Raw genomic sequence first — 11440 nt, forward strand, 5'->3', positions numbered from 1 at the left:
AGAGAGAGAGAGAGCTTTTGAGATAACCACCAGGAGGTACTACATCAACAGCTGAGATCAGAGAGTAAGGGATATAAATTGAGGAGTTTGGGTATACGATGAATAGGCTGCAGGCCAATGAAGCATAGGCATCAACACAATTGTACTCAATAATGAATCCTGAGAAATCCAACATTTAATGTTGGGTAGTTAGTTGATGAGGGGGTTTCAAGGATGCAATGAAGAGGTCACGTAAGAGATGAAGAGTGAAAAATATCCACCAGATTTACTAACATGGAGGTCACTGACAAAGAGCTATTTTTTTCTGACATGATTTGCCATCTCTTTTGATGTATCTTCCCCTCAAATTTTGGGAAATTTTTTCCCCCTGTTTTTCTAAATAATCTTCCTTATGAATTTTAAGTCTATTGATAGTAAAGTAACTGCTAATTTAAAAACTTTTTTTGAGACAGAATCTCAAGCTGTCACCCTGAGAAGAGTGCTACGGTGTCACAGCTCACAACCACCTCAAACTCTTCAACTAAAGCAATTCTCTTGCCTCAGCCTCCCAAGTAGCTGAGACTACAGGTACCCACCACAATGCCCGGCTATTTTTTGGTTGGAGTTTTCACTACTGTCTGGCAGGCCCAGGTTGGATTAGAACCCCCCAGCTCCAGTGTACACGGCTGGCGCACTAGCCGCTGAGCTACAAGTGCTGAGCCTAATTTAAAAACTAAGATACGGGCAGACACCAAAGAAACATGACAGAGTTTTAAGGGGTGAGATAACTGTTCTATACTTGATTGTGTTGGTCGTTCCACCTCTCTTTATGCATTTGTCAATACTCACAAACCTGTGTACTAAAAGGGTGAATTATATTCCATGTTAACTATACTTTTAATTTTTTAATTTTAAAAATACTGTAAGACGCACTTAAAGGGTCTAATTTTAAATATAGGTTTTTCTAGAGACACAAATATGCCTACATTTATACATTCCTTTTACAGAAACATTAAAATACCAATCAAATGTATAGAAGGATACATATATAAGAATATTCATGGCAGCAGTGCCTGTAATAGTAATAATCAACAGGAATCTACCCCAAAACTCAATAAAAGGGGATAAGCTATAAAGCTATAGTATATTCATAACAGAATACTAAAAGCAGCAAAATTAATGAACCACACAGTCATATGCATTAATACAGATCAATCTCAAGAAAAAGGTACACAAGTATGATACTGTTTAAGTTTAGAAACAATCAAAATTTAAAAGTATAGTATCAAGGGATATTTTATGTGGTAAAACCATACATAAAAGCAAAGGGATACTGAACACAGACGTTTACCTAAAGCACAGGTAGGGCACAGCAGATGGATATAATATAGAGGGTCAAATAAGGGCTTTAAAAGTATTGATGAGTTGAGGCTCGCTGCCCGTAGCACACTGGTCACGGTGCCAGCCACATACAGCAAAGTTGGTGGGTTCGAACCCAGCTTGGGCCTGCCAAACAACGACAACTGCGAACAAAAAATAGCTAGGTGTTGTGGCAGGCGCCTGCCTGTATTCCCAGCTATTTGGGAGGCTGAGGCAAGAGAATCGCTTAAGCTTAAGAGTTTGAGGCTGCTGGGAGCTGTGATGCCACAGCACTCTACCGAGGGCAACATAGTGGGACTGATAGTTGATTTCTTAAGTTGGATGGTATTTAATTATTATACATGGTCTGCTTTATACTCTGTAACTTGCATATATGAGATAATTTATAATTAAAAAAATAAAGTATGTATTGGTCAGAAATAATAATCCACCACACTTACTTGCCACACGCCAACTTTTTCCTCAGGGTGTATGTTGAGGGGAGAGCTGGGGGAAAGGTAAGGAATCAATAACTTCTTTACTGGTAGAGAAGGTTGCAGGAGAAGTGATGTTTTCAGAAAAAGAGAGGAGCTATATCTAAGATTAGGAAGCAGAGAGGGTACTTTAAGAAAAAAAATGGAAGAGGTAGGTCAATCTGTTTAAAATAGATTATTCCAAAGGGAAGTTTGTAAAGTACAAAGAGTTGGGAGGGAAGGTACTTCAGAGAAAGCCAAGAATAAAAAAGCATAATATATTAAGACAATAACTTAGTAAGAAAATAGCTGGGTAGGTTTTCCTTTTCATGTGATAACTAAATTTAAAGATGAGAAGCACAACTAGAACAAATTACACACATTTTTGGCATCAGAATTAGTTGAAGGGATCAGTATCTCAGAGGGGTTGTGAGAAACATCTATTTTACTTCATGTACAACAGTGGCTGGGTAAAGAAAACCTCAAGTCTCCCCTGGGAGCAAAGTTCACTGACGTCCTTATTTATAAGCTAGAGGAAAGTAAGTTTTAAGTTAAAATAGGATTACAAATACAAATTTAATAATATCTTTCACTTTTCTGTTAACAACCAAGTACAATCAGCTCTAACCTGTTTCACTTTCAAAACATGAGTTTAAATCCATTACATTTGGCAGCTACTATGAGTTTAAATTAAAGTTAATGTTGAACTAATGTCTAAAGACTCAAAGGGAGTATGGAAAACAGTATCAAAAGACTTAACTGTTGGCAGCACTTGGTATTATGCCAGTTTCTTCCTTTTATATGTATTTATAGCAGACACGATATAGTGAAAGCTGGACTTGAGTCCCTGCTCTGCTAATAACTGGATAAGCAATTAGACCATGTCAGTGAACTTTTCTGAACCTCTTTCCTCCTCTAAAAAACCACTCATGACTAGTGTATCGTGTGGGTTAAAAAACAAAGTTAGCGGATGCAAAGCCGAGAATTTGGCACAAATTACCACAAGGAATACCAGACTGAAGAGTCCTAGATCACCTATACAGCTACCTCCAGAAAGTTCACACCTCCAACTTCATTTGTCACATGCATTCCCTTTCAAAACTAATTCCAGGCCCCAACCTGTCACGCCCACACAAACAAAAAGCAAGCCTTTTTCATCTCAAAGTCCCAGCCCTGCGTGGTGGCTCAACACCTGTAATACTAGCACTCCAGAGGCTGAGGCAGGTGGACTGCCTGAACTCAAAGGTTCAAGACTAGCCTGAGCAAATTCTCTAAAAAGCAGCCAGGCGTTGTGGCAGGCACCTTGTAGTCTCAGCTACTCAGGAGGCTGAAACAAAAGAATCGCTTGAGCCCAAGAGTTTGAAGTTGCTATGAGCTATGGTGCCACAGTGCTCAACTGAGGGCAACAAAGTGAGACTTTGTCTCAAAAGTAAGTAAATAAAAAAGGTCCCAGCCCTGATTATCAACTATTTTCCTATCTCAGGTTTATACTTGTAGGACCACAACACTACCCCCAGAAGCAAAAGTAACTTCTTTTGTGGGTAATAGTGATACTGACTTCCATTACTAAAATGTTTCTCTAAGTATATAATTGAAAGTTTGGTAGCCAATGGTTTATGTAGGCAAATTCCAAAAATCCTGTTAATAACCTAATGATAATTTTAATCCACTTACACCTTACTTCTTAATATTTTTTTAAAAATTTAAATCACAATTTACCCACAGATAGCAAAAGATACAAGGCAAGTAACCGTTTTCTCTCTCAGAAATATACATTACTATCCAACTCTGAAGGCCAAGCAAATCAGTAGTGACTTTAAGAAATATCTTAAATGCTTCCATTTTTTCTTCCCTATACAACTTCATATATTCTATACAATCTTTTACTCATACAAATGATTAAGACCAAAAAGAACAAAAAACAAGAATATTAAGTAGTCAAATAATTAACAGTAGCTCAAGAGAAGACAAACATTTGTCAGAAAAGCTGACTGAAAAAGTTAAAGAAGGCCTTTAAGAAGAATACTTATTCCCACAAACAACAGAAAAAAAGAAGATACTGCAAATTTTGTTTCAAGCCTTCCTAAAAACACCCTAGAATGCATCTGTGACTTTTAGCCCTATGTAGGGAAAGGGTAAATATATAAGAACCTGGAAGAAAGCTTTGAAGTGAGCATCCTCTTGAACGGTAGTGTTCTGATCACTTGGGAGGAGAGGGAACAGGCTCTGAAGTCTCACCCTTTCACAAATCACCTTGTTAGGATGGCCAGGTAGAGATGCTGAATTGGCCCCGGGAGATATCTGGGAAAAAGAGGGAGAAGAAAAGGATAGTTCATGGCTAGCCGCACCAATGTGGAGAGTCATGCCTACAAAGGATAGTCTGGATTTTCTAGGTATTGGATGATTCAGTTTGCAGAGACTGGAAAGAAATTAAAAATTCATTTTAAACATCGAAACATAAAGGATGGCAAGGTCTGCCTCTGGCAATGAGTCTTAATAACTTGTAGCAAGACAGCACAGCTCAAGAATGCCAAATACCTACTGACAGCTTTTCTGTTGGGATAATTCTTAAATACTAAAGGAAAGATTTCATGTTAAGCAAACCCAAGGTAAAATCACGTATCTTAAGTACAGAATGATAAATATTTGCCTGGACTAAGATTATTTTTTCCTCATTCTGTTTTTTAATTGCTCTTCCAAATGATCATGCAAAGGAAGATGAGAGACTTGCTAACATCTGTGGTAAAACTTTTACAGTGATCATATGTATGACTGTATAGCACATAAACAGTGACTATACATTTGACTATGGAGATCTCAGCTCTATTCAACACAAATCTAGCAACCTTCTTAAGGAATAAAAGCAAAGATCACGAACCCCAAAGAAAATGACTGCATGTTTTAAAAGCTTGAACTGATTGTAAGTTAATCCTCTTTAATTCCTACGTAAACATACTTAACCTATAGCATTTTAAAAATCATGCACATCAATTATCCCACTATGTTGTGACAATGAATTCTCTTTCGGGGTTAAGGTTTGTGGGCCTACTTGTCCCTAGTTTGGAAAAAATCTTTTGCTTTAACATGATCTTGTTTTTAAAATCTAATTGTCTCATTTATTCACTAAGTCATATATGTAAATGACTACTGGGTGACAGGCACTAAACCAAAAAGGGAGACATGGTTTTCTACCTTCAAAAAGTATATGCTTAAAATAGCAACTCAAGTACTATAAACAACAGTAACAATGATGATGATGATGAAAAAAAGTAATGCTATAAAAATGAAACAAAAACAGCTGCAAAATAAGTACTATGATAATGGTAAGTATTAGGTGGTATGGAGTGGTAACTCACAAAAAAGGCAGCAATGTAGTCAGGAAACTGCACAATGTCCAATGTGATTAAACAATAATGAAGTAGTCAGGAAGGAAGGCACAGACAGATCATGTATTAACATCCCTGCTGTAATAACCTTTCTTAACCTCGTCATAATATCTTGTTTCCGATTTGCCATAAGCCTGGCAAAGAGAACCATGCTCATTGGTAAGAATAAAAATATTTCCCAAGACCTTCCTCAGAGGCTGGACACAGTGGCTCACGCCTGTAATCCTAGCACTCTGGGAGGCCGAGGCATGTGAATTGCTTAAGCTCACGAGTTTGAGACAATTCTGAGCAAAAGCAAGACCCCATCTCTACTAAAAAATAGAAAAACAGAGGCAAGAGGACAGCTTGAGACCAAGTTAAGACATTGCTGTGAGCTATGATGCCACAGCACTCTACCCAGGGCAATAGCTTGAGGTTCTGCCTAAAAAAAAAAGATCCTCCACAGAGTAAAAGCAAAACATTAGAGAGCAGGAACCTTAGAATCTGTTAGTTTTCAACGAAATGTTTTGGACATAAGCTAAAGCTTATCACTATACTACAAACACAAATGTGCTAATATCCTTTATCACCATAAAGAAGTATGCGTTGCTAAATCAAGGAATATTTACTGATTGCCTCCTACAAGCCATGGAAAGAAAATATAAAGATAAAACACGCATGCCACCTCAAGTAATTTATTCTAATTAAAAAATACTAGAAGCAAGCAACCAAATACAGTATAATATTTAAATGCCATAAAGCAGGCAAAAATTACAACAGAGATAGGAGCCCTGGGTTTATCTGAAGAATAAGAAAATATTTCATTTTATATTCCTGACCCCTTACTCAATCTAAGGAGTGCTTTTACCACTTTAAAAGCAATGCTTTCATGAAATAGTCTGCTCTTTTATGTAGGTTTAATATTCTTTTTGTAGTTCTCTTATGCTTTTAATCTGCACAGTAAACAACCTTCATAGAGAGTTTAACAAGGCCATCTGCATTCAACTACCATGCCCAAAGCAGTCTTACAAATTATAAATACAAATTCTCAGCTGGCTAGGAAAACAAACGAAGGTCAGGTTTTCTCTCCCTTCATTTTTTTGAAATCTTAAGATTTTGGTCATATATAAATAAAAAATTGGCAATCCTGGTTCCCATGGCCACAAGTTAATTTTCAAGCATATCCTCTCCTATTCAAATTAGTTTCCTTTGGTCATAAGCTTCATTTGTCTATAAAAAAGAAAAGACAAAAATACAATGGAGAAAAGCTATATTCAAATCCTGTAGTTAAAGCAAGTCTAGGAAAACCGGCACAGGGGCTCACACCCACAATCCTATTCCTTTAGGAGGCTGAGGTGGGACGGTTGCTTGAGACCAGGAGTTCAATACCATTTAAAGATGCAACAGTGTGGGTGGGGCCTGTGGCTCAGTGGGGTAGGGGGCTGGCCACATATACCGAAGGTGAAACTGCAACAAATAAATAGCCAGGTGTTGTGGCGGATGCCTATAGTTCCGGCTACTTGGGAGGCAGAGGCAGGAGAATCGCCTAAGCCCAGAAGTTGGAGTTTGCTGTGAGCTGTGTGACACACTCTACCAAGGGCGATAAAGTGAGACTCTGTCTCTACGAAAATAAATAAATACAGCCAGGCATTGTGGCGGGCAACTGTAGTCCCAGCTACTTAGGAGGCTGAGACAAGAGAATCACTTGAGCCCAAAAGTCTGAAGTTGCTGTGAGCTACAAAACCATGACACTTTACCAGGGGAGACAAAGTGAGACTCCGTCTCAAAAAAAAAAAAAAAAAAAAAGAAAGCTAAGGGAGTTCTTCATGGTTCTAGTGAGCTAGGATGATGCCACTGCACACTAGTCTGGGTGATGGTGAGACCTTGTCTCAAAAAAAAGTCTAGGACAAAATGAGAGGTGGGTTTGATCAAAACCAGGTGCTTCAACTGGGTTAAGATAAAATCACACACAAAGATTTTACTTGTGTGCATGTATGTGGTACACAGACTACCTATGTTAGGTGCGCCCTAAGATTACCACTTCTGGGTGTACACTTTCTGTTATAACCACTCCCTTTGTGTAGGAAAGACTATAAATATGAATACAGTGGATTTCATTACAATGATTAGGTTAAGTCATATAACAAAGGGAGAGAGAGATCTTCATATGTAATTAAGATCCCAAGTCAATAATCTCCACTCAGGAGATTATCCTGAGTGGCCCTAAACTTAACCAGAGAAAACTCTTTAAAAAGGAACTGAGTCCTTCCTGATAAGATGATAATCTACCAATCCTTGAGACTAAACTGCTGCACTGTGAGAAGGCAGTCATGTGGCAGGAACCTGAAAGTAGCCTCTAGGAGCTGAGAGAGGTCACCAGTTAACAGCTAGCAAGAAAAGAGATGACCTCAGACTCACAACCAATGAGAAGAGGACACAAGGTCTCTGATGAAATCATACCTCTAAGGAGGGTCCAGCAGCTAACCCCTAATAGGACTCTTGATCCTTGGAGATTGTGAGCTAATAGATTTGTGGTAATCTGTCACACAAAATAGAAAACTAATACAATGTATATGCATATAACTAGAATAAAAATTATTCTACCACAGCCGAGGAAAGTTTATTCTCCAGTACTTTGCTTTATTAATTTGATCTTTACTTAAGTAGTATAGCAGTTTTTAAACCCTCACTAGTTACAACATTGTGCCAGAAACTGAACTGGACTCTCCCCATCATTACACACTGCGTATCGGGTTTAACTGACCTGCTTAAAGTCAAACATCTCAGAAATACCAAAACCATTAATTCGAACCCAAATCTATCAGATTTTAAGATTCATATTAAACCCAATAAACTACCTTGTACTTTAAAAGTAACATTCTTCTTTATAACCTAGTTTGATCAGTAATTATGAATTATTCCACAAGGTGTATTAAAAGCTATTTTACTATAAAATAATTATTTCCTTGTAAACTGTTTAACTTCTCCCACAGTTAAAACTACTAAGGTTGGGGCAATGCCTGTGGCTCAGTGAGTAAGGCACCCGCCCCATATACCAAGGGTGGCAGGTTTGAATTTGACCCCAGCTAAACTGCAAAACAAACAACCGAAAAAACTACTGAGGTTGTACTACACCTGAAAATTGATACAATTCTATTTTTCTCTAGCCTGGCAACTATTAAGCATTATAAAGATTTCGTAACTTCAGCCCTCCTTCAGGCTGCAGCCTGTATTTGAAAAGTCCTGCCAAGGAAACATACCTGAGACCAGATCTCCAAGTCTCAGAATGTCTCGTTTTTGATGTTTATTTACATATAACCAGGTGACTAATTCACCCGGTATAACTGAGAAAAGCACTGTTTCACCAGACTAAAGTTTACAGAAAACAGTTTAACCTTTTAAACGTCACTCTACTATTTTAGGAAAACTTTTATTTAAATTGGCCTTTCTCTGTTTTGGTAACAATATACTGTATTTTGCCATGTAGAATGCATGCCTGTATATAATGCACACACATGCTTGGGGACCAAACTTTCCAGAAAAAAAAAAATCTTTCCAAGGGATTTCCCAATAATTTTTGTAAAAAATCAGCTAGATTGCTAGCTCTTGCCTAAAATGTATGAAGAATGAAATTGCTTTTGTTGTCAAGTTCATTTTGAGTTCAACAAAACCAATAACCATCTTCGAGGGCATTATTTTGCATAAGGATTATTGTTACTGTTTTGTAGAGTTACACTTTTAACATACAAGCATAAATAAATTAAAAGCATTTATATAGATACAGAATTAGTATTACCCAGGTACAATGTGTATCTTTATTTTTCCCTCATAAATCTGGACAAAAAGGTGCACAAATATGGTAAGCAACAATTTAATCTTTTTAATAGTAATTACTAATAGTTATTACACTAAAAACAACATACGATTTAGGATCAGACATTGTCCCAGAACTTATTTCTTTTAAAACTGCTTTTGATAACTTCCTTCATTCATATACATTTTTCTCATAAAACTGAGACAGAGAATGTACAGATACATGACCTCTAGGCCAAAATTAAATACGGCACTCACAGGCCCAAGTAGTCATCTCTAAAACTGCCATGAGATTTGCCAGAAAAAAAAAGTTCCATTTCTAGCAGTATACCAAGTGGTCAGAAGCACTCAAAACAACCTAATATAAAAGAGGAAAACAAAACATTAGATTAGGAGTAAGGGGCTTTGTGTCACCTCTCACAAGTCCTTACTCCTCTTGGTCTACCTTTGGCATGGCTCTAAGGGACATATTGGGTTTAACATCATACATTTAGGCAAGAGCTAGCAACTGGCCCCGCCTGTGGCATGCACTTGAAGTTTCAGTTATGCGGGGTGAATTAGTTTAGTTATATGTAAATAAACATACAAAATGAGGGACAATTAAATCTAACTAATTGAACAAAAAAAATCAAACTGAATAAGTTAAAGCAACATCCAAGTATGGGCATTTATAAAATGAAGTCAAATACAAAAATGATCTAAAAATCCAAATATCCTCACTGCTTTTCATGATAGCAAATGTTTATCTCTTGAAGAGTAATTAGGTGGATCATCTTACTAACAATGCAAAAAAACCCCTAATCTTTAAACACGCTGATAAATTTTCAGATTATACTCCAAAATATGGGAAAAGCTATCTGCACAAATGTGTTTACCACAGTACAATAGCAACAATTTAGAAGGAAACTAGAATTAACCTAAATGTTTTACTAGTAAGTATGTGCTAAGTAACGTTATGGTACACCTGCTCGAACTATTTACCCAGCCATTTAAATTTGCAACCAAAAACACTGCTATGGATGGGGAAAACAAGATTATTTAAATACAACAACAATCAAAACTGAGGTTAAATATACATGGAATCTCATACATTTGAGATAAAAATTATCTCAGACTATTACAAAAACTAGGAAGACCCTCTAAAGTTAAAGGGTAGCCAAATCAATGAGATAACTAGAGCACATCCTCCAGAAAACATATAGAAGCTCAATGTCCTGTTCAGTACATTACTAACATCTAGGAGAATGCACAGCACATAGCAAGCACTCAACTCCAATGGAATACTAATAGAAAAGAATAATCTTTCAAGCTAATCATATGCTTAATAGTGTGCCTTTCTGGCTTGTGTAACTTGTTTCCTAATGAATCTAATTAGCAACAAGATAGGCCAAAAGCTAAAGCTTTGATCAAAGAAGAAATTTCATTTGCTTCTCTTCAGATCACACTCAATGGAGTCAGTGGTTGCTCAGTAAGTCCACCTCATCCTACTGAGGCAGGAAAAATCATTAATATATTGATGTGTGCTGTGTTCCCTGCTAGGATTTTATTCCCCTCCTGAGAATGAACCCACAACTAAATGCTGCCTTGCCTTTGAGAGTTGTATGATTGGCACCAAATTCGTTTCTTTGGCTTTTGCTTTCTGGGAGCAGAGTTCTCCAAATGGATTTTGCTAGTGAAGTAGGAAAGAGGACTTCAGAAACAGGAATGTGATTGGGTCTCTTGGAGCCATGCCAAAGGTAAGCCTAGATGGGCACAAGTTATCTTTTTGGGATGATAAAAATGTTCTAAAATTAGATCACGGTGTTGTCTGCCCAACTATGTAGATTTAACAAAAATAATCAAATTGAATAAATTAAACTTTATGGTATGTAAATTATAACTTAATCTTTTTTGGCTCAGTGCCCATAGCTCAGTGGTTAGGGTGCTAGCCACACACGCTGGGGCTGGTGGGTTCAAACCCAGCCAGGGCCCGCTAAATGACAATTATGACAAAATAATGGTGGGGCGTTGTGGTGGGCACCTTTAGTCCCAGCTGCTTGGGAACTTGGGAGGCTGAGGCAAGAGAATCTCTGAAGCCCAAGAGTTTGAGGTTGCTATGAGCCGTGATGCCACACCAGTCTACCATGAGGAACATAGTAAGACTCTGTCTCAAAAAAACAAACAAAAAAAAAAACCCCAAAACAAACAAAAAAAACCAAACTTTTTTTTAAAAGGCTTTATCAACTTTGTGTATGCTGATGACTTTGGAAAAAAAAATTAAGAAACAGATCCTAGAAAGCTGAGGTCCAAACATAGGGATAGTGATGACTCTTGGAGATGCATTATCCTTTGAGATTCAAGACAAAATTTCTAAGACAAATTCAAGACCAATTTTCTCTAAGCTTCAACAATTCACACATATAAATAGCACATGAAAAAGACTGAAAGGAGGTAATAAAAGAGACAAAATCA

At 37.3% G+C, this 11440-nt stretch overlaps 1 protein-coding gene across 3 annotated transcripts in view; it reads right to left on the reverse strand.

Moving 5' to 3' along the window:
- RNF38 (ring finger protein 38) overlaps window positions 1-11440 on the reverse strand; it is a 67755-nt gene that overhangs the window by 51833 nt on the left and 4482 nt on the right. Inside the window, exon 2 of one of the 3 annotated variants that reach the window (XM_003785138.1) lies at window positions 3963-4112. The exons of the other annotated variants lie outside the window; for them this stretch is intronic. The gene's annotated coding sequence lies outside the window, so the exon portion shown is untranslated. The remainder of the gene's footprint in view (window positions 1-3962; window positions 4113-11440) is intronic. 3 annotated transcript variants of the gene reach the window in all.

The sequence above is a fragment of the Otolemur garnettii genome, unplaced genomic scaffold (assembly GCF_000181295.1).
Source record: "Otolemur garnettii isolate 467f Iridium unplaced genomic scaffold, OtoGar3 scaffold00014, whole genome shotgun sequence".
NCBI lineage: Eukaryota > Metazoa > Chordata > Mammalia > Primates > Galagidae > Otolemur > Otolemur garnettii.